At 40.9% G+C, this 26818-nt stretch overlaps 1 protein-coding gene across 4 annotated transcripts in view; it reads left to right on the plus strand.

Moving 5' to 3' along the window:
• Nucleotides 1–26818, plus strand: part of METAP1 (methionyl aminopeptidase 1) — a 66849-nt gene that overhangs the window by 505 nt on the left and 39526 nt on the right. The window lies entirely within an intron of this gene.

Consider the following 26818-nt stretch of genomic DNA (forward strand, 5'->3'; position numbering starts at 1 on the left):
TCACGCGGGGGCGGGGGCGCCGCCGGCCGCGGCCATGTGGGCTGGGGCGGAAGCAGGCTTGTGCGGAGTCGCGTGGCCGCGCTAGACCTCCGCGTTCTGGGGCGGGTTCCCCACGCTGGGGCGGGGGCCGCCAGGTGTGCGGGCTGCCGGAGGCAGGTAGCGGCGCCGGGAAGGAGGGCAGCCCGAACGTCGCGAGCCTCCACATCCGCAGCACCGGGGGGGCTCGGGTCTGGGCGCTGGAGGCTGCCGAGCCGTCCGTCGGGTCCCTGCGGGGTGGGGGGCTGAAGCGACCCGCCGGGCTCTGAGAGATGGGTGGCCCGAGGACGGTCGGAGTCGCAGAGGGGAGGAACGCTAGCTAGCTCCAGCCCCACTTCTTTGTGCTTTACTACCGTGCTTTGACACTTAAGCAACTTTGGGGGTGGGGAAGGGAGAGGTCTGTGTAATTCATTCTTTTCCTTCGGTATATAAGATTATTAATTTACAAAACTGTAAGCTAACGGGATGAGTCACCTGTGATTGAATTTCCCAGAGTGACAAGGACAGTTCCATTGAGGGTTAGGCGTGAATGCTGTAGTAGTGTATTTTAGTTAAGTTTTGTGCAGTAGAGCAAACCCAGCGTTGAATGGGGTCCTGACTGAAGCGTGTGCTCGTGTTTCTGTTTACTGAAGAGTACTAGTGTTGCTGCTGCACGTCGAGACCCAGGATGAGGGACCCAGGATGAGGGCTGGGCGGCAATAGTATGACTCTTAGTTACAGTCCAGGTTTACTGAAGAGAGGCGCATGAATATTCAAATATTAAATTGGTAGTGTCCTGTCGGGAGGAGAGCAGGAATAAAGAGAAGGCCTGATTGGGGCCCTTCCCTTGCCAATTACTGTGCGATCTTGAATTAGTAAAGTTACTTAATCTTTCTGAGTTCCAGTGTTACCTTGTACAGAGGGGATGATTATAGCTTTCTTTGTAAGTTTCACAAGCTTCTTCTGAGACCCAGATTATCCAAGGAACGTGAAATGCTGTTATAATGTAAAGCCCTTTATTTTTTAAAGGATTCTAGTACGATTTAACTCTGCCATAAATAAAAATATGAATAAGAATGAAGGCAGATATATGAACACAATACAAATAATAAAAGTATTTTCCAACATAAAACATGTAAAAACGTAAAGATATAAATAAATACAATCTTTACGTCACAATACTTGTAGATAAGCCATTGCAAAAGGTCTTAGCTGTGTTATATAGTCTTGTTTTTAGATAGGATATGATCGTTGACCTTGTTAGTATAATTTGGAAAAACTTGCACGTGGAGGAGTGTTGTTTGATCTAAAAATAGCATTACTGAACAATCTAAAGGACCAGTACTAGGTTTAACATGTTGAGCATTACTCATGTTAAACTTAGTACACGTCCTTTAGATTCTTTAAAATTTCCAAATTCTGTCTTGTTGTGGCCTGTGTGGGACCTGAACTTAAGGAACAGTGTTTGCTTTTGACAGTTGTACCATCTGAGTAGAATAACTTTAAAAGTAGGTGGCATTTTGAATTAGTATGTATGACATTCTGCTGTTAAGATTTTAAAAAGGTAGTGTGAAACCACATTTATGAAACAGGTAGAAAGAAGGTTGAATCACTGGGGTTTGTGGAAAAATGCTAGACACATTTGTGAAAACAAAACATCTAGGGTTTATTCCGTGTGTTAGGATTGGAGGTATTTACATGTTGGATTCTGCAGGTATATTTCTGGTGTCACTGTTAGACATGCACTCAAATATTCCCAGAGTGGCTGTCCCAACTGTCTCTTTTTCTTCATTTCTGTTACCACCTCTTATGGTCAGCTTTTAAAATTTCCCACCAAATCAGTTGTCATAGTCTCTTAATTTATTTCTCTACTGTAATTCCTCCCCTTGCAAACAAACGCCCACAAAAAACCCTATCAAACAAAACCTTTTGTACAGAAGTTATTTTTCCCGCAGTCTGATTATGGGTATCCCTCATTGCTTTCATGATTCCAGCCCCACATTCAGGGCCCCTCTTCCGAGTCTCTTGCTGTAGCCAAAGGCTATGTTTACATTCTTTCCTTTCCGAAGTGTCACCTGTCTTCTGAAATCACAGCTATTCCCCCAATCCCAGCTTGAGACCTTGATCAAGTCACTGTAACTTATCCTAAGCCACTTTATACATCTGTGATGAAATATGGGGTTGTCTGGGCATGGTGGCTCACGCCTGTAATCTCAGCACTTTGGGAGGCCTAGGCGGGCGGATCACCTGAGGTCAGGAGTTTGAGACCAGACTGGGCAACATGTCAAAACCCTGTCTCTACTAAAAATACAAAAATTAGCTGAAGCAGTTCTCCTGCCTCAGCCTCGCGAATAGATGGAATTACAGGCATGCACCACCACGCTCAGCTAATTTTGTATTTTTAGTAGAATGGGGTTTCTCCATGTTGAGGCTGGTCTCGAACTCCTGACCTCAGGTGATCCACCCGCCTTGTCCTCCCAAAGTGCTGGGATTACAGGTGTGAGCCACCATGCCCGACCGAGAATGTCTGTTTTTTAGTCAGAAGGTGAACTTCATTAATGATCTTATCTTGTTCACTGCCCTGTTCTCATTTCCCAGTATGATGCTCTGTATGCAGTAGGTGGCCATTAAATGTTTGAATTAATGGATAAATGCATCAAAATAGAGAGGTATACTGCTGTGTTTGAATCACAGCTCCATCATTTACTAGTTATGTGACGGGCAAATAACCTCTCTTTTTCAGCTGTATCTTTTTAAAATGGGGCTATTAATAATAGCTACCTCAGGGTTTTGATGAAGACTAAATCCAAAGTATGTAAAGCTCTTAGCATATTAGTAAACTTAATGGATGTTAGCTCTTTTTATTGTTATACTGTTTTATGTTTAGGAAAGTAGAAATATTTTATCTAGGATGCTTAATTTTTTTTTTTTGAGACCGAGTCTTGCTCTGTCACCCAGGCTGGAGTGCAGTGGTGTGATCTCGGCTCACTGCAACCTCTGCCTCCCGGGTTCAAGCGATTCTGCTGCCTCAGCCTCCCCAGTAGCTGAGATTACAGGTGCGCACCACCACACCTGGCTAATTTTTTTGTATTTTTAGTAGAGACGGGCTTTCACCGTGTTAGCTAGGATGGTCTCTAACTCCTGACCTTGTGATCTGCCTACCTCAGCCTCCCAAAGTGCTGGGATTACAGGCATGAGCCACTGTGCCCAGCCTAAGATGTTTAATTTTAAGGAAAGCTTTTGTTCTTTAGAGGAGTACAACCAGTTTTACTTGAAAATTGAATTTTCCAAGAGTTCTTGATGTTCGATTGTATTTATTAATAGAAGTGTTCCTTTCTATTTAATAGTTTATGTATGTCTTTTTCATTTGTGTGTAAGAATTTTTTGAGGACAGAGGGCGTGTTTTACTCATTTTTGTATTTTCCAAAGTGCCTTGCCCACAGTAGGCCCTCATTTCCTTAAATGAAAGAAAGGAGATCAGTGGGCTTGCAATGGAAAACAAAGAAATTCTGTATTTACATTATCCTTTGTAAACACTGAATCGTATACTATATTGTTGATACACTGTCATTAATTTGCTTATGGTTGAATTTAGTTACTTTTCAGTTTTTTAGCTGATGTTTAACTTTGTGAATAGCATAGGGCAGTTGCTGTCTTCTCTGGTTAGAGGATCAGCTGGGAGGGACCTGAGTGATCTGTAACTATTTATATTTATAAGGCATAAAAGGTAAGCACAGTGTAAGTGGAAGGCGACCTGGATTTTGCTCCCATGACCTTGGGTAAGTCCCCTCCTATGCCTAATGAAGCATCCTCTTCGATGGAGTTGAGCGGAAGGTGACTAAGAGAGCATCCAGGGTGCCTAGTAGAGCATATAGTAAATTTGGGCCTTATTGTGCATATAACCTCATATGTAATGTTATTAAAATCAGTACCAAGGAAGGCTTAAAAATCTTTGAGGAGAAATGGTACTTGTTTATGAACATTTTTGACAAATCCAATAATAGGTTCTTTAAAAGAAGTGGCAGGTAACATGATTAACTGAATCCAGGAAGAAAGTCTTTTTTTTTTTTTTTTTTTTTTAAATAACAAGACAGTTTTTCTTCTCTCTCTCTTTTTTTTTTTTGAGTTGGGGTCTTACTCTGTCAACCCAGGTTGAAGTGCAGTGGCGTGATCTTGGTTCACTGCAACCTTCACCTCCCAGGCTCAAGTGATCCTCCTACCTCAGCCTCCCAGGTAGCTGGGAACACCAGTTTGAGCCACCACACCTGACTAATTTTTTGTGTTTTTGGTAGAGACGGGGTTTCACCATGTTGCCCAGGCTGGTCTTGAATTTCTGAGTTCCACTTTGCCTCAGCCTCCCAAAGTGCTGTCTTTACAGGTGGTGAGCCACTGCACCTGGCTGGAAGAAAGTCTTGTTGAGCATCTTGTAGGTTGGAGTTAGAAGGTAGGGAAGGAATTGCCCTTATAACATGCAGCATCTTTGAAATGCAGCCCTGCCCTCTGAAACTTTCTCCGTCAGTAACAACATTCCTGCCAGTGCAGGGTGTTTCTGGAATTCATCTTCATTAAAGGAGATATTATCATGTTCTGCATTTTTATTTATAGGGATTTTCTTTAAATTCCTCATGTCACTTCAGACCACCCTTAAACACTGCTGTAAGTTAGCTGAGTTTAGGTACAAATGTCATAGCTTCTTATAAGCAAAAAGATAGGATGAGGTAAAGAGAAATTATGAGTCTTTTTAAAACAAAACAAAAATAATTTAATGAATTATTTATTGTAGAAAAATAGAAAATATATGTGAAGATAATCAATTACCCAGACATGATTTCTATAAAATTTTGGTGTGTATTCTTAAGAACATATTTGCATATTTTCATGTGCACATAGTTGTGCATGTTTTTACAAAAATGGCAACCATAATACATATAATCTTAGAGAATTTTCTCATCCTTATGTCTTAACCAGTGTTTTGATAGTGTCATGTCATGGCTACATTTACATGATCCATTATAAAGACTGTTATGGGTGTACTGTCATTTGTTTATTCACTTATAGTTGAATTTAATTTCTTTTCAGTTTTTTAGCTGCTGTTTACTCTTCAATAAATGTTCCTCGAAAATTTAAATCATTTTGACTTACTCAGGAACATATAATAATGGTACATGATTTGGTACATGAACCCAGAATTGAACTGTCCTAAGCTAATTCTATATCCTTGTCCAGAACAGTGGTTCTCACAGTGTAGTTAGTGGGTTATTGTTGGTTTGAGGGCCTTCTGGTAATCTATGAAGTTTTGGCATGAAATATACCTACATTAGAGTAGAATTTGTAAAACAGCAACAACAAACAAGCATCATTTGGTTGGTAGGCAATCAAAAGTTATACAAGTCTTTGAGTTACCTTTTTGGAAATTGAAGTGCTATAGGAAATGTGATCTTATACTGTTCACTTAGTTTGCGGATTGAAATCAAGTTTTAGTCATGGTTTTTTAAGGTGAATCTTTTTCATGTTTAGCATATTTGCAAAATTTTAGTTAAGTTTTAGTAAATTTCATAGGAGTGACAGACATAAGCGCATAGCTAAGCTCATTCCAGCTCTAGATATTCGGAAGAAAAGCAGTGGCACGGTAACTGCTTCTGTAATTGTCTTTGGTATTACTGCAATAGCAAACACTTTTAGATAGATATTAAATAGGCAGAAATACTTTATAAAGCAACCGTTGAGCTTCATTCTGTATCAAATGTTTAATGTAATGGAATATAAATGTAATTACAACCCTTTGTGCTTGATCCTGAACTTCGCCTGACCTCACAGTTTTAACATGAAGCATTCTTTTATTCATGCTTGGGCAGGTAGTGCTCCCAGCTCAACAATTATAAGTCTTTTACTTTGATTTCCTTGATTGGTATCAGTCTTGTCTCTGGCTTTGAATAAAGAGCAATTCAAAACACTCTGTAAACGAGGCCTGCCTTTCTCATTGTGTGTGTGTGTATGTGTGTGGGGCACCTTATGGATGAAATTAGGATAGGGACCCCGTGGAACTTCTCATGCTTTATAAGTTGTAAATAAGTTCTCCCCTGTTTTTATCTCCAGTAACCTGACTTATTGCAAGGCTCAGTAAAGATTTCTTCCTGATATACCAGAGCTGTGCCATGTCTGTTGGAAAACATTTCTAAAAACCCTGTTAAGGCCAGGCGCGGTGGCTTAATGCCTGTAATCCCAGCACTTTGGGAGGCTGAGGCGGGCAGATCTCTTGCTACGAGATCAGCCTGGTCAACATGGGGAAATCCCGTTTCTATTAAAAATACAAAATTAGCTGGGTGGTGATGGTGCATGCCTGTAATCCCAGCTGCTACTCAGGAGGCTGAGGCACAAGAATCTCTTGAACCTGAGAGGTGGAGTTGCAGTGAGCTGAGATTGCGCCAGTGCACTCCAGCCTGGGCGACAGAATAAGACTGTCTCAAAAACAAACAAACAAAAAACAACAAACCAAGAAAAGCCCCTTAATTAGGGTCTGCTATCTGCTAATGTGGCATTTATCTGGGTCACAGGCTCAAGCCTTTAAAGAGTGATTAGGATATAAATGATAAGTGAAATTGTAACTTTAGCAACTTCCCTTATCATTATAAAGTGGGAGGCAACAGAGACTTCTCTGTGTTTTGAATGTGTGTTTAATGATTCTGCTGTGATTTAAGTGCAAAACGCAAACCAATCTTTCCATCACAATCTGAAGGTTAACCCTGTCTTATCCAGCAAGTTACAGGCTTAATCATTCAATAAAATAGGTAAATGTAAGTTCCGTTAGGTTTTAAAAATGTCATAACTTTTTTTTGTCTTCTGAGTGGGGATTTATGTTATTACTGATTATTTCACTAACTGGTAATAGGGATGGGATTGACTATTAGAATACTGTTAACTTCTCACTCCACTAAACAAATGATAGAGAGAAATGTGACTGTTGTTACATGAATAATTTAATATTGCTTTTGAATTAAAGTTTTAAGGACCATAAAGTCAGGATCTATAGATGTATGTTTTCTAAATTGTTTTTGGTATTGAGTAGAATAAAAATATTAGTAAATGTTTGGGAAAAAACTCAAACTTTTTTCCCTCTGTTCTCATACCACAACAGTCATCAACACAGATGATTTCTGTAACCAAACGTATGGGGGTTTCTCCTCACCACCAAGCGAGCAATCATTTCTGCAGTGGACACCAACTGGGTGTCCTTTAGTTCATTTCCTACACTGTTTGACTGGATATAGTGTCAGATCCCACAGATAGAGGGCTTAGTCCTCGAAACTGCCCCATTCCCACCCCGTTCAGACACCAGTCACGAGTTTGGGCCTCCGGAACTTAAAACTTGAGTGGCTTCAAGTTGGGGTTCTCATGCTCCCCCTCTTTGAGTTTGGTTAATTTGCTAGAGCAGCTCACAGAACTCAGGAAAATACTTATTTTACTAGTTTACTATAAAGGATATTGCAGAGGATACAGATGAAGAGATGCATAGGGCAAGGTATGGGGGAAGGGATGCCAAGCTTCCATGAGTTCAGTGTTCAGCTAGCTATTTGGAAACTCTCTGAACCCAATCGTCTTGGGTTTCTATGGAAGCTTCATTCCTTCAGGGTATATGGGGTGGGACCCTCTCTGGAATGAGAGTCTTATGACCCACATCACAAAGGTGGGGGGTGGGGGTTAGAGACCGGCCTTCAGGTGGGGTGAAAGGTAGAGAGCAGGAGAAGGTTGGAGAGAGTCTGTTTCCTGAGGCCTAAAGCACCCAACAATATAACGAGACTGCAACAAGGCTAGGGGAGTTATTAGCCAAGGAACTGTGGACAGATACACACACACACACAAAATAACACAGCAAATCATCCACGGGATGTAAAGAAGCATGATATAGTAAATGCCTATATACCTACCATCTAACTTACTAAAAAGAACATTGCCAGGAAAACAAGTGAAAACAGAAGGCTCCTTTGTCTTTGTCCCTCATCCAAGAGGTATTCCATATCCTGAATTTTGTGTTTATCATTCATTTGCATTTCCATGTTTGATTTCTTAAAAAATGTATTCTTAATGTTTTTGAAATTTTTTTACAAACAAAATGATTACATGTATTCTTCTACAACATGCCTTTTTTTGTTTGTCATTATGTTCCTGAGATTTATCCATGTTTAATTGTAGCTCTGGTTCATTTTCATTGTTTTCACTGCTATGTGATATTCCAGTGAATTAATATGTCATAACTTTTTCATTCTTCTGTCAGTGGAAATTGGGGTGTTACGGTTTTTCTATTATAAATAGCGCTGCTCTAGACATTCTTGTGCCTGATTCTTGGTGCCTGTTTGCAAGAATTTCTCTTGGGTATACCCCTAAGGAGAACATTTTTTGGGTCATAGGATATGTGTTTAGCTTTACTTTGATGATACCAGATTGTTTTCCAAAGTGGTTGTACTTCAAAATAAATAATTGGGACATAATTAAAGTAAAAAGCTTCTGCACAGCAAAAATAATAATAATCACAGTAAACAGACAACCTGTAGGGAGAAAATATTTGCAAACTATGTATCTGACAAAGGACTAATACCCAGAATTACAAGGAACTCAAACAAATGAGCAAGAAAAAAAAATCAAATAATCTCATCAAAAAGTGGGCAAATGACCTGAATAGAATTTTCTCAAAAGAAGATATGGCCAACAAACATATGAAAAAATGCTCAATGTCACTAATCGTCAGGGAAATGCAAATTAAAACCGCAATGAGATACCACCTTACTCCAGCTGGAATGGCCATTACTAAAAAGTCAAAACAATAGATGTTGGCATGGATGTGATGAAAAGGGAATACTTAAACACTGCTGGTGGGAATGTAAATTAGTACAACCACTGTAGAAACCACTGGGTATCTATCCAAAGGAAGAGAAGTCATTATATAAAAAGACACCTGTATATGTATGTTTATCGCAGCACATTTCACAATTGCAAAGATATGGAACCAACCTAAGTGTCAGCTGATGAGTGGATAAAGAAAATTTGATACATATACATCATGAAATACTCCCCAGCCATTAAAAAAAGAATGAAATAATATCTTTTGCAGCAACTTGGAAGGAACCAGAGGCCGTTATTCTAAGTGAAGTAACTCCGGAATGGAAAACCAAGTACCATGTCATCTCACTTACAAGTAGGAGCTAAGCTGTGGGTACTCAAAGACATTCAGAGTGGTATAATGGACTTTGGAGACTCAGAAAGGGGGAGGGCGGGTTGGGGGTGAGGGATAAGAAACTACATATTTAGTACAATGTACGTACTCGGATGACTGCACTAAAATCTCAGACTTTAGCATTAAACAAAAAACAAAAATGGTTGTACTTACAGAGAGTTTATGTTGTTTCATATGCTAGCTAGGACTTGTTAACAGACTTTTTATTTTTGCCAGTCCGGAGTTGTGTATTACTCATGAACAGCAGTGTTCATTGGGCTATTTGCATCAGTACACTTGCAAAAATTTAAAAGGGTTTAACTGTCTTCAAGGGGCTTATGCTATTCTTGTATAGACAAGAAGTACTGGAAAAAAGATAAATAACAGGGAAGTGCTAGTGAAAGTTATAGATAAGGAACTATGTTTTCCTTGAATTTTTTATAATTTTACTGAGTTTCTCTAGCTTTTTACTGTGAAGAATTTCAAACAAATAGAAAAGTTTAAAGAAGAATATAGTATAATTGTAGTATACTCATCACCTAAGTTAACATTTTGCTGTATTTGTTTTATTATGTGTGCTTGTATGTGTATTGGGTGTGTGTGTATATGTGTATTTGTTGAAATATTTTGGGAATAAGACACAGAAAACACGACAGTGAATCTATTAAATATTCAGCAAGCATTTTCTAATGACAAGGGCATTCTTAACTATAATACTATTATTACACCTGAGAAGATTAACAATAATTCTCTGATTTCATCTAATAGGCCAATCTTACTTAAATTTCTCAATTATCTCCCAAATGTCATCCATAAAAGCTTTTTTGTTTGTTTTGCTTTTTGATTATAGAATCAGGAACCTATCAAAGCTCACATACAGCATTTGGCTGTCATGTCTCTTAATTTAGAATAGTCCTCATCTTATTTTCATGATACTAACTTCTTGAAGAGGCTAGTCAGTTGTCTTGTAGAATGTTACACATTTTTGATTAACTGATTATTTCCTCAAAGTGTCTTTAAGTTGTTCTTTTGTCCCTTGTAGTTTCTGTAAGCCAGAAATCAAGCCTAACTGCTGTTAGATTTGTGAAACACTTTTTTTTTCTTTTTTTTTTTTTTTGAGACAGGGTCTCATTCTGTTGCCCAGGCTACAGTGCAGTGGTGCGATCACGGCTCGCTACAGCCTCAACCTCCTGAGCTCAAGTGATGCTCCCGCCTTGGCCTCCTGAGTAGCTGGGACCACAGGCATGCCACCATGCCTGGCTACTTTTTGTACTTTTTGTAGAGATGGAGATCTCCCTATGTTGCCTGGGCTGCTGTCTAACTCCTAGGCTCAAGTGATCTGCCTGCCTCGGCCTCCCAAAGTACTGGGATTACAGGTGTGAGCCACTGCGCCTGACTGTGAAAGGCTGTTGACAAGACTCACAGGTGATGTTATCCACTTCACATTTCATCACATCAGGAGGCACAGAGTGGCTGGTGGTTCTGTTCCTAGCAGATCACCATTGACTGCACAGGTACTTTTTTTAACCTCATAATTGGCATTTAATCTGTGGGATGATATTCTGGCACTTGGAGAGTATGCATTTTCTCAACAGTCTTTCTCTGAGTGGTTTTAGCATTGCGATGATCTTTACCTGATAATTATTTCAGTGGAGGTTGCAAATGGTGATTTTCTCCCTAAGTCTGTCATTCAATAGCTGATTTTTTTTTTTTTTTTTTTTTTTTTTTTCCTGTAAGGAAGAGTTTTCCCTCATCAACTGGTGAATGAACTACGTTCCACCATTCCTACCAAGAAGATAGAAATGGTTGTGTACTGGGCACTAACCAGTAGTTGCAAATGTTTGTTGTTTTCAATTAGGAGCTTTGGATTGTTTTCTTTTTCATGTTCAAATTGTCTCAAATTTGATTAGTGTTACCACCTTCAAAGTGGCTTCTATATCCTTTTGAGTCTCTTTCATTACTCTCTGATAGCTTCCTAGCTTTCTGGCATATGATAAAACACATTCCCTAATACTTTCCCAGCCCCAATTCTGCAATCAGTCTTGTTTCTAAGCAGCCCTGGTTTCTGGCAGGAATGTTTTTAGAAATCTACATCTGAGTGCTAGGTATGCTTCCTCCTGTAATGTCCTTGCCTTTAGAAGAAGGGGTAGTGACATCTTCAAGGAACATTGCTGATGTGGAGGACACAGATAAAACAGCTAAAGAACAGTTTTTAAGTCCAGCACACTAAGTAGCTGGACTAGGTAAAGACAGGCTTTGAAACGCCTCATGAAGGAGTTAAGAACTGAACTTTGATAAATAAAATAGGTGTGAAAATCAAATAGATGAGTAGGTAAATAAAATGGTATATATTAAGGTGAAGGAGAGGACATTCTCTGCAGGGAAAGGATGTGTTTAGGGAAGTAGGAAGCTGAGGCATGTAGGTAGTAGCAAGTAGATTAGCAGCTTTAAGGAAGAGTCCAAGTACAGAAATATAAGGAAATGAAATGATTGTTAGTAGGGATAAAGACCTTGCTGTTCAGTTGAATATTTTTTTCCAAAATGTAAATATTTCCTTTTAAATACATTATTATGAAAAGGAGTACATGATCTTTGCAGAAATTTAAAACAGAAGTGTGTTAGGTGAAAACTGTCATAATTCTAGCATCCTAAAACCAAAGCATTGTTTGGTTTCTTGTCTTTCCAGACGTTTACATATGTATTATATACAGGTTAAGAACATGGATGCTGTCTTAAGAGGGCCTGCATTCAAAACCTGGACTTGTCATTAATTACCCCTGTGTTTTTTGGACATGTTAATCTGTGCCTCAGCTTTCTTATCTGTAAAATGAGATATCTGTGATAATAGTACCTACCTCTTGGTGGTGTTGTGAGGATTAATTCTCTGCCTCATCAGTGCTAGGTATGTAGTAAAATCTCAAATGTTAGCTGCTGTTTTTTTTCTTTCAAAATAAAATAGAATTGTTGCTCTGCATTATATACATCTATACTGTTTTGTAATTTACCATTTTTTACATATCTTTTAAAAATTTGTTATAAAAAGCATTTAACTTTACTGTCTTAATTATCTTTATGTGTATAGTTCAGTAGTGTTAAGCATATTTATATTGTGAAACAGATCTCTAGAACATTTTCATTTTGCAGAACTGAACTCCATACCCCTATAACAGCAACTCTCCTTTGTCCTGTTTCCTAAACCCCTGCTAACTACCATTCTACTTTCTGTATGAATTTGACTACTTTAGACACTTTGTATAAGTCAAATTACACAATATTTGTTCTTTTGTGACTGGCTGATTTCACTTAATGCCCTCAAAGTTCCTTCATGTTGTACCTGTCACAGGATTTCCTTTGTAAGGCTGCATAGTATTTCATTTTATGTATACCGCATGTTGTGTTTATCCATTCTTCTCTTGATGGACATTTGGGTTGTCTCTACCTCTTGGTTATTGTAAATAGTGCTTATGAACATGAGTGTGCAAATATTTCCTTGAGACCCTGCTTTCAGTTCTTTTGGATCTATACCCAGAAGTGGGATTACTGGATCACACGATTATTTGTTTTTAGTTTTTTGAGGAGCAGTCATTCTGTTTTCTGTAGTAGTTGGATTGTTTTACAATTCCAGCACAATGTACAAGGGTTCTGATTTCTCCATATCCCCACCAACATTTGTTCTTTTTTCTGTTTTGTTTTTTTTTCATAGTAGTCATCCTAATGGGTATGAGCTGATATTTCATAGAGGTTTTGATTTGCACTTTTCTGATGATTAGTGATGTTGAGCACGTTTCATATGCCTGTTGGCTAGTATATATCATCTTTGGAGAAATGTCTGCTTAAGTCTTTTGCCCATTTTAAAAATTGGGTTAATTCATTTTTTGATGCTATGTTGTAGGAGTTTTAAAATATAATCTAGATATCAACCCATTACCAGGTATGTTATTTACAAATCTTTTCTCCTATTCCATAGGTTGCCTTTTACTCTGTTGATTGTGTCCTTTGATGAACGAAAGTTTTTAAGTTTGAGTAGTCTCATCTGTCTGTCTTTGCTTTTAATTAGCTGTGCTTTTGGTGTCATCTCCAAACAATCATTGCCTAGTCCATTGTTACAAAGTATTTCCCCATTTCCCTTATGTTTTCATCTAGGAGTTTTATAGTTTTGGGTCTCATGTTCAGGTCTTTAATCTATTTTGAGTTAATTTTTATATATGGTTAAGATAAGGGCACAACTTTATTCCTTGGCATTTGGATCCAGTTTTCCCAACAGTGTTTATTGAAGAGACTATTCTTTGCCTGTTGGCACCCTTGTCAAAAATCATCTGAGGCCAGGTGTGGTGCCTCACACCTGTAATCGCTGCACTTTGGGAGGCTGAAGCTGGAGGATTGCTTGAGCCCAGGAATTCGAGACCGGTTTGGGCAAGATGGCGAAAGCCTGTCTCTACAAAGAATACAAAAATTAGCCAGGCATGTTGGCATGCGCCTGTAGTGCCAACTACTTGGGAGGCTGAGGCAGGAGGACCCCTTGAGCCCTAAAGAGTTTGAGGTGGCAGTGAGCTATGATTGTGCCACTGCACTCCAGCTTAGGTGACAAGGTGAGACCCCATCTTTAAAAAACAAAAACCTCCCAAAAAACACATATGACCAAATACACAAGGATTTATTTCTGGATTCTGTTCCATTTGTCTGTGTATCTGTTTTTATGCCAGTGCCAGTATTACACCGTTTTCATTACTGTAGCTCTGTAGTATGTTTTGATATCAGGAAGTGTGAGTCTTCCAAATTTGCTCTTTTTCAGAATTGTTTTGGCTGTTTGGGTCCCTTGAAATTTCATATGAATTTTAGAATTTTTTTCAATTTCTGCAAAATATGCCATTGGGATTTTGGTAAGGATTGCATTGAATCTGTAAACTGCTTTGGGTAATATTGACATGTTAACCGTATCGTTTTCAGATCCATGAACATGGGATGTCTCTCTATTTGTGTTGTCTTTACTTTCTTTTGGCAATGTGTTGTAGTTTGCAGTAAACAAGTCGTTTAACCTCCTTAGTTTAGGTTTATTTCTAGGTATTTTATTTTTAATGGAAATTTATTTTTAAATGGAATTGTTCCTTAATTTATCTTAAAATTATTCATTGTTAGTGTATAGAAATGCAACTGATTTTTGTGTGTTGATTATCCTGCAACTTTAGTTTATTAGCTCTAACAGTTTTTTTTTAATGAAATCTTTAAGGTTTTCTACATGTATAAGATCATGTCATCTGTGAACAGAGATAATTTTACTTCTTCCTTTTTAATTTGGATGCCTTTTATTTCTTTTTCTTGCCTAATTGCTCTGGCTAGGACTTCCAATACAATGTTGAATAGAAGTGATGAGAGCTGGCATCTTTATCTTGTTCCTGGACTTAGATGAAAAGCTTTCTGTCTTTCACCATTGAGTTTGATGTTAGTTATGGGCATCATCTTATATATGAGCTTTGTTATGTTGAGGTAGTTTTCATGTATTCCTAGTTTGTTGAGTGTCTTTATTTTGAAGGAGTATCAGATCTTGTCAGATGGTTTTTCTGAATCAATTGAGATGATTATGTGATTTTTATCCTTCATTCTGTTAATGTGATGTATTAAATTGATTTTTGTTTTTGAATATTCTCGCATTCCCGGAATAAATTCCACTTGGTCATGGTGTATAGTCCTTTCAATGTGCTGTTGAATTCATTTGTTAGTGTTTTGTTCAAGATTTTGCATCAATATTTATATTGATATAAATATATCAATATATAAGGGATACTGGTCTTTAGTCTTTATCTGACTTTGGTATAAAGGTAATGCTGGTTTCAAAGTATGAGCTTGGGGCAGGCGTGGTGGCTGATGCCTGTAATCCCAGCACTTTGGGAGGCTGAGGCAGGCGGATCACCTGAGGTTGGGAGTTCGAGACCAGCCTGACCAACATGGAGAAACGCTATCTCTACTAAAAATACAAAATTAGCCAGGCGTGGTGGCGCATGCCTGTAATCCCAGCTACTCGAGAGGCTGAGGCAGGAGAATTGCTTGAACCCAGGAGGCGGAGGTTGTGGTGAGCAGAGATCGCTCTGTTGCACTCTATCCTGGGCAACAAGAGTGAAACTCCATCTCAAAAACAAAACAAAACAAAACAAAATGAGCTTGGAAGTTTTCTCTCCTCCTTTTTAGTTACTGAGTCTTATCTCTTTTTTTCTTCGGTAGTCTAGCTAAGAGTTGGCCACTTTTTTTCTTTTCATTGTTTTTATTTTTTTGGGTAAAGATGGGGTCTTGCTGTGTTGTCCAGGCCGGTCTTGCATTCCTGGCCTCAGGCAGTCCTTCCACCTCAGTCTTCCTTATTGACTATTAATTTCTAATATTTATTATTTCCTTCTGTTAGCCTTAGGTTTTATCTTTTTTTCTTTTTCTAGTTCTTGAGGTAAAAGTTGGGTTGTTAATGTGAGTTTTTTTTTTTTTTTTTTTTAAGACAGTGTCTCGCTCTGTCACCCAGGCTGGAGTGCAGTGGCGCAATCTTGGCTTACTGCAACCTTTGCCTCCTGGATTCAAGCGATTCTCCTGCCTCAGCCTCTCGAGTAGCTGGACTTACAGGTGCCTGCCACCACGCCCTGGCTAATTTTTGTATTTTTAGTAGAGACAGGGTTTCACCGTGTTGGCCAGGCTAGTCTCGAACTGCTGACATCAGGTGATCTGCCCCGCTTGGCCTCCCAAAGTGCTGGGATTACAGGCATGAGCCACCACGCCCGGCCGAGGTGTTTCTTTTTTAGTGTATATGTTTACAGCTGTAGACTTTCCTTTTAAAACATCTTTGGCTGTATCCCATAAGTTTTTTTTTTTTTTTTTTTAAAGATTTAAAGAGGTTTATTCTGAGCCAAATAAGAGTGACCAAGGTCTGTGACACAGCCTCAGGAGTTCTTGAAAACTTGTACCCAAGGTGGTTGGGTTACAGCTTGATTTTATACATTTTAGGGGGACAGAAGTTACAGGCAGACATTAATCAGTACATGTAAGGTGTGCACTAGTTTGGCCCGCAAAAGTGGGACAACTTGAAGTGGGGTCTTCCAGGTCATAGGTGGGTTCAAAGATTTTCTGATTAGCAGTTGGTTGAAAGAGGCAAGTTATTGTCTAGGGGACTGGAATTAATAGAAAGGAGTGTCTGGATTAAAATAAGGGATTGTGAAGACCAAGGTTCTTATTATGCAGCCCATAAGTTTTGCATACCAAATGTTTTTGTTTTTATTTGTGTTGAAGTTCCCTTGTGACTTTTTCTTTGACACATTGGATTGAGAGTATGTTTCATTTCCACATATTTGTGGATTTTTCACTTTTCTAACTTACCTATTTTTTAAAACCTAAGACACTGTAGACTTCTTTGCACATGTAAGATTAATTTCATTACTTCTTTCTTTTATAAAAATATTTTTATTTTCTATAAATACATTTGGAAGAAATTATTTCTTCCCAACCCAGTCCACCCCATTAACTGTCAATTTTTTCTGCCTAAACAAGATGCTAATACCATCCTCACCTGTGACTGCTAAACAGAAAAAGATTGCCTGGACTGCGAAACAGAAAAAGAATAATGCCTGGAGGCATTATTCCCCTAGTTGGAAATAAAGGCTGTTGGGCATGGGAGTTTGATCTTGTAAAGAAATCAACACCGAGACAAAGGATCTCTCAGCAAGGCTGGTTTACTTTCTGCCGAAAGGGTGCACTCACCAGCAGTCCAGCCACGAGAGCACACCAAACAAAAGGAGACGGGGACATTTATAACCTTTACATCCTGATGCAATCCCCTATGGCTGTGTCTTGTTCCCATTGGCTGAGATGGGACCTCATACTCTAAACTTAACTGGATTGGCTAATAATTTAAAACTTTCCTAAATAGGAAGAAGGGAAAAAGGACAAAGAAAAGAGGAAGTTAGTGATGAGAGGTCAGAGGGGTTCCCAAATAAGGAATGGCATGTATCCTGATCTGGGACTCATTTTAGCCTTATCTCAACCTACCGGAACAAGCTGGAGCAGCCTTGGAAATACACCCATACTAACATTTAACCGGGGAATGATAAATCCTGTATGGATTTAAGAAACTTTGAAGAACTTCTCCATTCCTTTTAATTCCCTCCTCTTTTTGTTTTATAATTCTTCAAACTTGTCTAGCAAGTCTCTGCTTTGTTGTTTGGCTTGATCCCCTTATAAAAGCAACCTTTCCGAATAGAGTGAGGGAGAAGCAGAGGATAGATTATTAAGGGTTGTACTGATGAGCCTTTGTACAAGCCGTCGAATACAGGGTATGACACAACATCCAGCAAGTAGAAGTATACCTAACACAGTTATTGAGGAAGTGAGGATTGAGGTTAAAGTATCTTTCCAATTTCCAAACCGGTTTTCTAGCCAGCTAGAGACGGGTTATTTATGCCAGAGTTCTTAGCTAGCTCGTTTGATAAAGCAGTAAATCCCTCTAGGGCTCTTGTTATACTTCTATCTGGGGCCGTGTTATTTGGAATGAATGTGCGGTATTGGGTCTTAATCATTACACAAACACCACCTTTCTCAGCTAGCATCATATCAAGAGTGATTCTGTTCTCCTGTGTCATTTGGCTGGTAGATCTTAATTGATCTGCAATTCCCCTGACCACTTTGGTGTAGTTAACTAATCATTGTTGATTATAGTAAATACAGTTTATCCAGTCTACATTTTTGTTTATCGTGACCCACCAAAATAATGTCGACTTGAATCTAGCAGCTATCTGATCTCTGGCCTTAAATTCATCAGGAACCCCCCTTGCAACACCCATTGCATCTAGATGGATATGAGGATAAAAGGATCTGTAAGGAGCTCTTCTAGCATGTTGGTGGTGGGGTGTTTCCTTTTTTTGTCAATGAAATGCCAGGGTAAAAGGGATAGCCAATTGGACTAGAGTGCAAGTACCATTCCAGTTATATGGCAGAGTATCCAGTAAGTGCCCCCCCCCACATTACCACCATATGTCCCACTCAAGGATGGCTGATGGAGGCTTCATGGGTTAGCTCTTAGAAGTGCCTTACCTCCCTGCATCCTGTGAAATTTCCAAGGAGTATTGAGTTCTTCTCCTGCCGTGAGAGGCACGAGGCAAACTCTACCCTGGAAGATGGAGGCTGGAATGGCCCTCGGGGGCTGACCCTCAGGGTGTTATACTTCAGGATATAGCAGAGAGAGAGCTTGGCAAGATTCATCATTCCAGGCTGTAGAATCTTGAAAGAGAGCTACCATACACTCCAAATCCGTCGCATGTGAAGAACACTTAAGTGGAAAGGGGATAATCTGGGCCTCCGGCTTACCGTGTGCACAAGTGTAACAGTTGCTTTTGTTTAGAGTGTGGACAGAATATTTAATCCATTCTAACCAGGCATTTGCATCTTGATACCCTGTCTCAATAGCTAAAGTCTGCTTTAAGTCATTTACTTGTACTACTGATGCTTTTGTCTTAATCATTTAGTAAGGGACTATTTGGGATAATAGAAGTTTAATTTAAAGCCGAGACTACTGGGGTTGGAGAAGGGAAAGGAGGAGGAGGGAGAAGGCGTATTTCAAACCTCTCTATAGGATCCTTCCCCTTTGACATTTGTCCAATACCGTAGAGATGGCTGATAGCTGGCTGATTATCTATATTAGAAGTAAGAATAGGGTTACACTGATAAAGCTTGCAATCAGGGGAAATGCTTCCTTTGGTGAAATAAAGATTAGGCCTAAGCTCAGTACAAACCCCTCCTGTAGAGGTCCAGCCTGTATATTGACTGGTCCATAGAACATAGAACCTCATTTCAACTGCTGCAAGGCTGCCATTTGGTAGGAATGAAGAAGTGGTGTCTTGGCTGTAATTGATCGCATCTATGGGAGTGAGAGACTGTTAGATTAAATGGGGGACCAGGACATACATATTTTTCTGAGGAGGCTAGTTGCCTTTGGTTATGTAGGTCCCCGCATGGCATCACTAGAGAAGCATCAAAGGATGTCACTTGAGGTGATTCCAATCTAGTTATGTTAATAATAAAATGAGAGATAGTGAGAGGAAAGAAAGAAAAATAGAAATAAAGGTATGTTAGGTTCTTCTTAATTTTAACTTGGTGGGACTTGGCCCAGGGACCACAACCCAGGATTCTGAGGGTGTCGACGCTTTCTTGACTCGAGTGTGATGGGTCCACCCCTTCTCGGCAGTGTGAACTGTGGTTTCGGTGGTCAATAACACGAGGTAGGGTTCTTCCCAGGCTGGCTCAAGCCTTCCTTCCTTCCATCCCTTTATGAAGACGTGGTCTCCAGGCTGATGCGAGTGTACTGGGAATTCCAAGGGTGGTGCTTGTGCTAAAAGACCTTTGGTTTTAAGGGAAGAAAAAGTAGAGGAGAGTCCAAATATGTGATTTCTAAGGAACTGATCTTTGGTTTCAAAGGTAGGCACGTCAGCTGAGGAATGTAAGTAAGGCAATCCATATAACATTTCATAGGGGGATGAACCTATATCTCTTCGGGGAGCTGTCCTGATTCTGAATAAAGCAATAGGGAGGCATTTGGTCCATGGTAGGCGAGTCTCTAAAATTTAGTTAGATGACTTTTCTGATTCATTCTTTCTACTCTCCCGGAGGAGGAGGGGTGCCACCGAATGTGGTATTCCCATTCTATGTCCAGCACCTGGGCCAGTTTTATAATAATGTGTGCCGTAAAGTGGGTCCCATTATCTGAGTCAACATTTTCTATTAATCCAAACCTGGGTATAATATGTTCAATTAAGGCCGTCACTATATTACCGGTGGTGGCCTTTGAGAAAGGAGTGGCCTCTACCCAATGAGTGAGATGGTCTACTATCACTAATAGGTATTTTAGCCTACTGGCAGCATTTCAGTATAATCAACTTGAACACTTTGGAATGGTCTTAGCCTAGGTGTTCTTCCTCCTAGAGGTAGTTTCTTTAGGGCCTGCTTATTAGTTTTCTTACAGATAATGCAGCTGTCAGTGACCTGTCTGGCCAGGGTATAGATCCCAGTACATCCATAGACTGAGGACAGCATCACATCGGGCCTGAGGGCTCCAGTGCGTTCCTTGGTGTAAGTGGGACAGAACTTCTCTCATAAGGGGTTTGGAGAGCATCTCTCTCTGATCTGGGAGAATCCATCTCCCTTCTGTATTTTCTTTAGCCCACATTTTGCTCAGTTTTTCCTTTTAGGCCGAAGAGAAAATAGGAGCTAATTTGGGGGAGAGGAGGGAGGGAGTTAGATGAAATATTTGTTTCACAGCCATTGCTGCTGTTTTGGCTACCTGATCTGCAAGATTATTACCTCGACTTTCAAATGAAAAGTCATGCTGGTGTCCAGGGACATGTACAATAGCTATTTCTCCTGGTAGCTGGAGATTATTTAAAACACAAGTCACTAATGACTCATGAGCAAGCTCTCGGCCTTGGCTGTTCATCAGGCCTCTTTCTGTCCCAATTTTTCCAAATGTATGCGCTACCCCAAAAGCATACTTAGAGCCTGTATAAGTGTTCCTATCTCATTTTCTAGATATTTAAGGGCCTGACTGAGAGCAAATAGTTCACAGCCTTCAGCAGAATAGCTATCAGGTAATTGCCCCGATTCAGTTTCCTCAAGAGTTTCTCCATCCACCACAGCATATCCACTGTGCCTGTTTCCATCAAACATCTGAGAGGACCCATCTAGGAACAAATGTTGTCTTGTTTTATAAGGGGTTTCAGATAGGTCTGGTCGAACCTTGGTATCATAATTAATTAAATCTAGATACAAATGTTCTGTTTGCAGCAATGGATTCCCTGTTAAGAATCCAGCAGGGTGGAGTGAACTATCAGTGGTTATAGTTAGATCATCTCTTTCTAATAGGATAGCCTCATTCTTTAAAATCCTAGAATCAGTTAGCCATCTTTCCGCTTTTTGATTTAGGATGACATTGACCTTATGGGGTGTACTTACTGTTAAGTATCCCCCAAAGGTAATCTTTCTGCTTTCTTCCACTAATATGCCATTGGCTGCCACAGACTGGAAGCACTGGGGACACCCGCTGGCAACTGGATCTAAGACTTTGGACAGAAAGCCAACTGGTTGCTGGTGGTCTCCATGTCTTGAGTGAGTACTCCAAGGGCCACTCCATTGTCTATATGCTAACAAAAAGATGAAAGGGTTTTTCTAAAGAAGGCAGGGCTAAGACATGGGCAGATATTAATCATGCTTTTAAATTCATTTATTTGGTCTACTTCATCAGAAGCCCTTATAAGCGGGTCTGGCCTATTTTTAGTTAATTTCTCATAAAGCAATTTACTTCTTAATGTGTAAGAATCAATCCGTAATCTACAGTATCCAGTCAATCCCAGAAATAAGTTCCTGTTTTGTTTGAGGCAGGGGCAGGGAGACATTTCCCTCGATCTGTTCAGGTCCTATTCTCCTTTTGGCCGTGCTAATTAGATGACCTAAATGTCTAACTTCTGGTTCTACATATTGGAGCTCTTCTTTGGAGACCCGCAGTCCCTTAGAGTATAAATGATTCAGGAAGTACACAGAGTATTCACTTACTTTTTCTATATCTTCTCCAGATATAAGTATGTCATCCATATATAGGATTAATTGTAAATGTGGTGGAGTGTCTGTCTTTCTAATAATCCTATCTAGAGCATGAGTAAAAATATTCAGTGAATCCGCAAATCCTGGGGTAATACTATCCGCCGGTACTGCTGCTTCTGTCCTGTATGGAGGTCCTCCCATTTGAATGTGAATAGATCTCGGCTGTCCTCAGCCAAGGGACATGCCCAAAAAGCATCCTTTAAGTCTATTACAGTAAACCATTGATGACTTTACGGAATTTTACTAAGGTTAATATATGGATTTGTCATAGTAGGGTGAGTGGTTTGAACTATTTCATTTATAGCTGTGAGATCTTGTACTAATAGGTAGGATCCATCAGGCTTCCTGACAGGTAGGATAAGGGTATTATACGGAGACATGCAAGGCTCTGAAAGTCCATCTTTAATAAGGCCTTCAATCACAGGTTTTAGTCCTACCTGGCCTTCCAAGGAGATCAGGTATTACTTTCTCTGGGCTACTCCCCCTTGGAACCTTTAAATGTATTTGTATCGGGGGAATCTGTAACTCCCTTGGTTTCCTTCTCTTGACCATAAGTCCGGATGAATTTTCCTCTCATCAACAGTAGTTAGCAGGTGGAGAGAGGGAAGGAACCCCTTTGGCCCTACTTGCAGTCCAAGAGCTAACTTTAGCATTAAGTCTCTTCCTAACAAATTAGTGCCTGCTTCAGGAATTAATAGAAATTGAATATTAGCTGCCTGATTTTTGTGTCTGATTTCCATATCTTCTAGGATTTTGGCCTTAAACCTCTCTCCTTTCACTCCAGATAGTAGTAGCTCTTCTGGAGAACAGCTGAGGCCACTTGGAGAAAAGCATAAGGAGGAACAAGTAGCTCGAGAATCAATGAGGAATGTTATTAGTTAATGGTTTGGTCCCACCTCCAAATTTATCAAGGGCTCTTGGTGGGACTCAAGGTGGTAAAGAAAGATCCCCTGACTCCCGTATTCTTCCTCTCCGAAGGTTGGCACGAGAGGAGGAATTTCCTCTGTGGCCTTTAGGTCAGGGCATTCTCTCTTAAAATGGCCTGTTTTTACACATTTATAATACCTATCTTGTCCCCCTTCTTGTTCTATTCTGGAGTCCCTTTGTTTTAGTTTCTCTTCATCTGCTTTACGTCTCCACCCTTTATGACATATGCTGTGGTCTTCCCATGTTCCGTTTCAACCTCGACCCCTACCTCTCTGTGAGATGGCACCCCTGGGCGCTGGTCAAAATCTCATCCCAGGTATATTTGGTCCTAGTGAAATCTGCCAAAAAATTTTTGCCTTTTGCTTTTGTCTGTCTTCATTCCTTCCCACGTATGCTTTCTCTGCTGCTTCTAAAAGTTCTTCAATTGACCTATTTTTCCACCTCTCTATCTTTTGTAGCTTCCTCGCGATATCTGGCCAACTATTGGTAACAAAATGTAATTTTAACATACCTTGTCCTAGTGGACTGTCAGGATCTAAATCAGCATATCTTCTCATCTGCTCCCTTAGTCTAAAAAGTGCATAGGTCCCTCATCTTTCTCTTGTTGTTCATCAAAGCCCTTAGTGAGGTTTTGGGGTCTGGGTGCAGACTCCTTGATACCTTTTACAATTAATTCTTGTAGATCCCTCATATTCTCCTGGTGAACAGCATTATTCTTATTCCATTGTGGGTCCCGAGCAGGAAATGTAACATCCGCTGCTGGAATATTTTGACCGGCAGGGTAATCACGTTCCCAGGCCCCAATAGCTCTGCGGATCATGTTCCGCTCTTCCTTTGAAAAGAGGATACCCAGGATTGACATTAATTCAGTCCAAGTACATAGTTTGGAACCTAAAAACTGGTCAGTTTGCTCTGCTACTCTCTCTGGGTCATCTAGCAAAGGCTTAAGCTCTTTCTTTAGACCTCGGACTTCAGAGGTGGTTAAAGGGGTGTTCATGAATCCAGTTGTACCCCTACCCTGTGGCACCTCCTTTAGAGGGAAGAGCTGAGAAGCCAGCTCTTCGGAAGCGCAGGGAAAGGGAAAATTTTGAATATCCCTTCTACATTGTTCTATCTCTCTCTGAAGCCCTCTTTTTAAGGAGATATCAGAGGCTTCTGCCTCCGGAGCCTGAGGAGGAGGAGGCGGGGACTACCACCTGAGGAGGAGGTGGGACTAACCGCTGCCTGAGGAGGAGGAGGAGGCGGGACTAGAAACAGAGGAAGATGGTTTAGGGGATCCCGCTGGATATTCTCTTTTTACCCTCCTCCATCCCTTGCTTCAGATCCCTTAGGGGATAAAGAGAAACTGGCCCCAGCTGCCAGCACATGGCATAGTGTATCTCTTCTGAAGACATAGCACTTTTGCTACTAACATACAGTATTAGAAGCTGGCAGACCCAGTCTTCATTCGAGCCATATTTTGGCCAGAAAACAGCAGGTTTTAAAATTGGCTCTTGGGTCCACAGAAAGCAACAATACTTGATCATTAGTTGCTTTTTCTTGTGTTTAGTCCTTTCATTTTCTTTCCAGTGTGTAAGCATAAGTCCTAAAGGACTATCAGGAGGGATTCAGTCTTTCTTGCCTCCTTCGTCTCTGGCCTTGTTTCCAGTTCCAGGCCTACTAGAAGTATTCCCCATGTTGGGTGAGACTTTTTCCCAGTAGACTCAATCCCCCAGATCCTCCAGCTCAGGGATATCTTGTCTGCTCAAATGTATTTCCTCCTTTTCCCCGGGGATTAGCCTTCCCCTTTTTAGTCTTAGTTTCTTATTGCCTGTATTCTCAGTTCCCTGGAGATAACTTTCTCCCGTCTGTTCCCTGTTCTGAAGATAATCCACATTCATCTTACTGTCACTTTCTCTCAACCACAATCATTCACTCACATACATCACACATATTCCCTTCAAGGAAGGACCACCAAAGAAGTACTTTGCCGTCTCTAGCAGTTTTTCCTGCCTTGGCTCATGCACAAGGTCTCCTGGTCCCACGGTTTTTAAAAGTCTCCTTGTCCCCTGCATTGCTGAGAATCCAGATGTATTCCTCGCACCGGGTGAGCCCTGGCTATCTCCCTGGGGCTGCCGCAACAGGGTGGCTGGGTGCCTCCCCAAAAGAGAGGGCCAAGGACTGGAGGGGAAACAGTGTCCCCATACGGGCCACAAAATTGATGGGCATGGGAGTTCGATGTTGTAAAGAAACCAACACCGAGACAAAGGATCTGTCAGCGAGGCTAGTTTACTTTCTGCAGAAAGGGTGCACTCACCAGCAGTCCAGCCACGAGAGCACACCAAACAAAGGAGACGGGGACATTTATAACCTTTACATCCTGACACAATCCCCTGTGGCTGTGTCCCGTTCCCATTGGCTGGGATGGGACCTCACACTCTAAACTTAACTGGATTGGCTAATAATTTAAAACTTTCCTAAATAGGAAGAAGGGAAAGAGGATTGGCTAATAATTTAAAACTTTCCTAAATAGGAAGAAGGGAAAGAGGATAAAGAAAAGAAAAAGTTAGTGATGAGAGGTCAGAGGGGTTCCCAAATAAGGAATGGCATGTATCCTGATCTGGGACTCATTTAGCCTTATCTCAACCTACCGGAACAAGCTGGAGCAGCCTGGGAATATACACATACTAACATTTAACCGGGGAATGATAAATCCTTTATGGATTTAAGAAACTTTGTAGAAGAACTTCTTCATGCCTTATAAGGCCCTTCCTGGGGTCAGGAAGTGGGATTCTAAGAGGACCCTATAGCAGTAGGCAACCAAGAGTCAAAACAAGCATATGCAGTAGTCATAATCATGCTAGTATGACAGTATGAATTAGCCAGGCATGTATAGGAGTTCAGATGGGGGAATAGTGGAAGCCCACAAAACTTCCACGTTTGGGCCCTCACCAGAGACACTGGTCTGAGAAACACAATAAAATGTCTGCCTGGGTAGTCACGATCATTCTATTATGAGGTAGACAGGAAGCAGACCAGGGCCAGGAGATGGAAGGGGCCTCCCTTGCCCTCAGGAGTCCCTGACCAGGGAAGGTCCCTCCATGCTCTCTGAGGGTGGCGGGGCTCCAAAGATCCTGGCCAGGAGTGCTTTGTTGGAGTGGGCCTTGTCCTAGGCAGTTGCCAGGTGAGCCCATTCACACCCCCCTGGCTGTGCTGCTTTCCGGGCCCTCAGTTCCTGCTCAGTAGGACGTTGGGCAAATGTCAAGGAGCCATCTGGGTGAGCAAGATCTCCATCAGCAGCAAGAAAGCATTGTCCCCGTTCCACACTTCGAAGATAGAAGATGGTCTCACACTTGGCCTGAGTGACCTCCACTCTCAGGTGCTGCCTGTGTGCGCACCTGGCGCTCAAAGGCAAGGTGCTCGCTGTGGTGGGACCAGGTGAAACGGTGCAAGTACTTGAGATTCCATAGGTCATAACGGAAGGGGCTGCACCTGTGGGTACCCATAGGCATGTTGTGTAGACTGGCTGCCATGCTCTTGGCTATGCGCTTGTCACGGAACTCCACCCATCCCTCGGTGTAGTCCTTGCTGTGGGACTGCTTTTTTCCCTCCCACGGCTGCTGCTGCCTTCTTTTTGTGTCTCACAAACCTGTCCTCAGCCTGAAAGAACGCGTCTGACCTCACCTCAGGCACTGAGAAGGTTGCGGACGTGTAGGGGCTGGAAGTGTGGTGGGATATGGCCCAGTTACACGATACCTGGCACTACCCGCTTCTTGCTGCACAGGCTGCTGCTTTGGATTCCTCCTGCTCCTCCTCCACATCTAGTGTCTGGTCTGTCCCTTCCAGCGCCTTTGCTCTGTTGCGGCCTTCTCCAATTCCTCTGCCTCAGTGTTGAGTGACATGAGCAGCACGACCTAATTTCATTACTTCTAATGACTGCATAGATTCATTTGCATGGTTAAATCACAATTTAACCTATTTTATATTGATGTATATCTAAATTCTCTTTTTCACAGTTGTAAGTAATGCTATAGTAGTGAGCATTAAGTTGCATATGTTTTGCTCGTTTGTCAGATT

Source organism: Pongo pygmaeus, chromosome 3 (genome assembly GCF_028885625.2).
Source record: "Pongo pygmaeus isolate AG05252 chromosome 3, NHGRI_mPonPyg2-v2.0_pri, whole genome shotgun sequence".
NCBI classification, from domain to species: domain Eukaryota; kingdom Metazoa; phylum Chordata; class Mammalia; order Primates; family Hominidae; genus Pongo; species Pongo pygmaeus.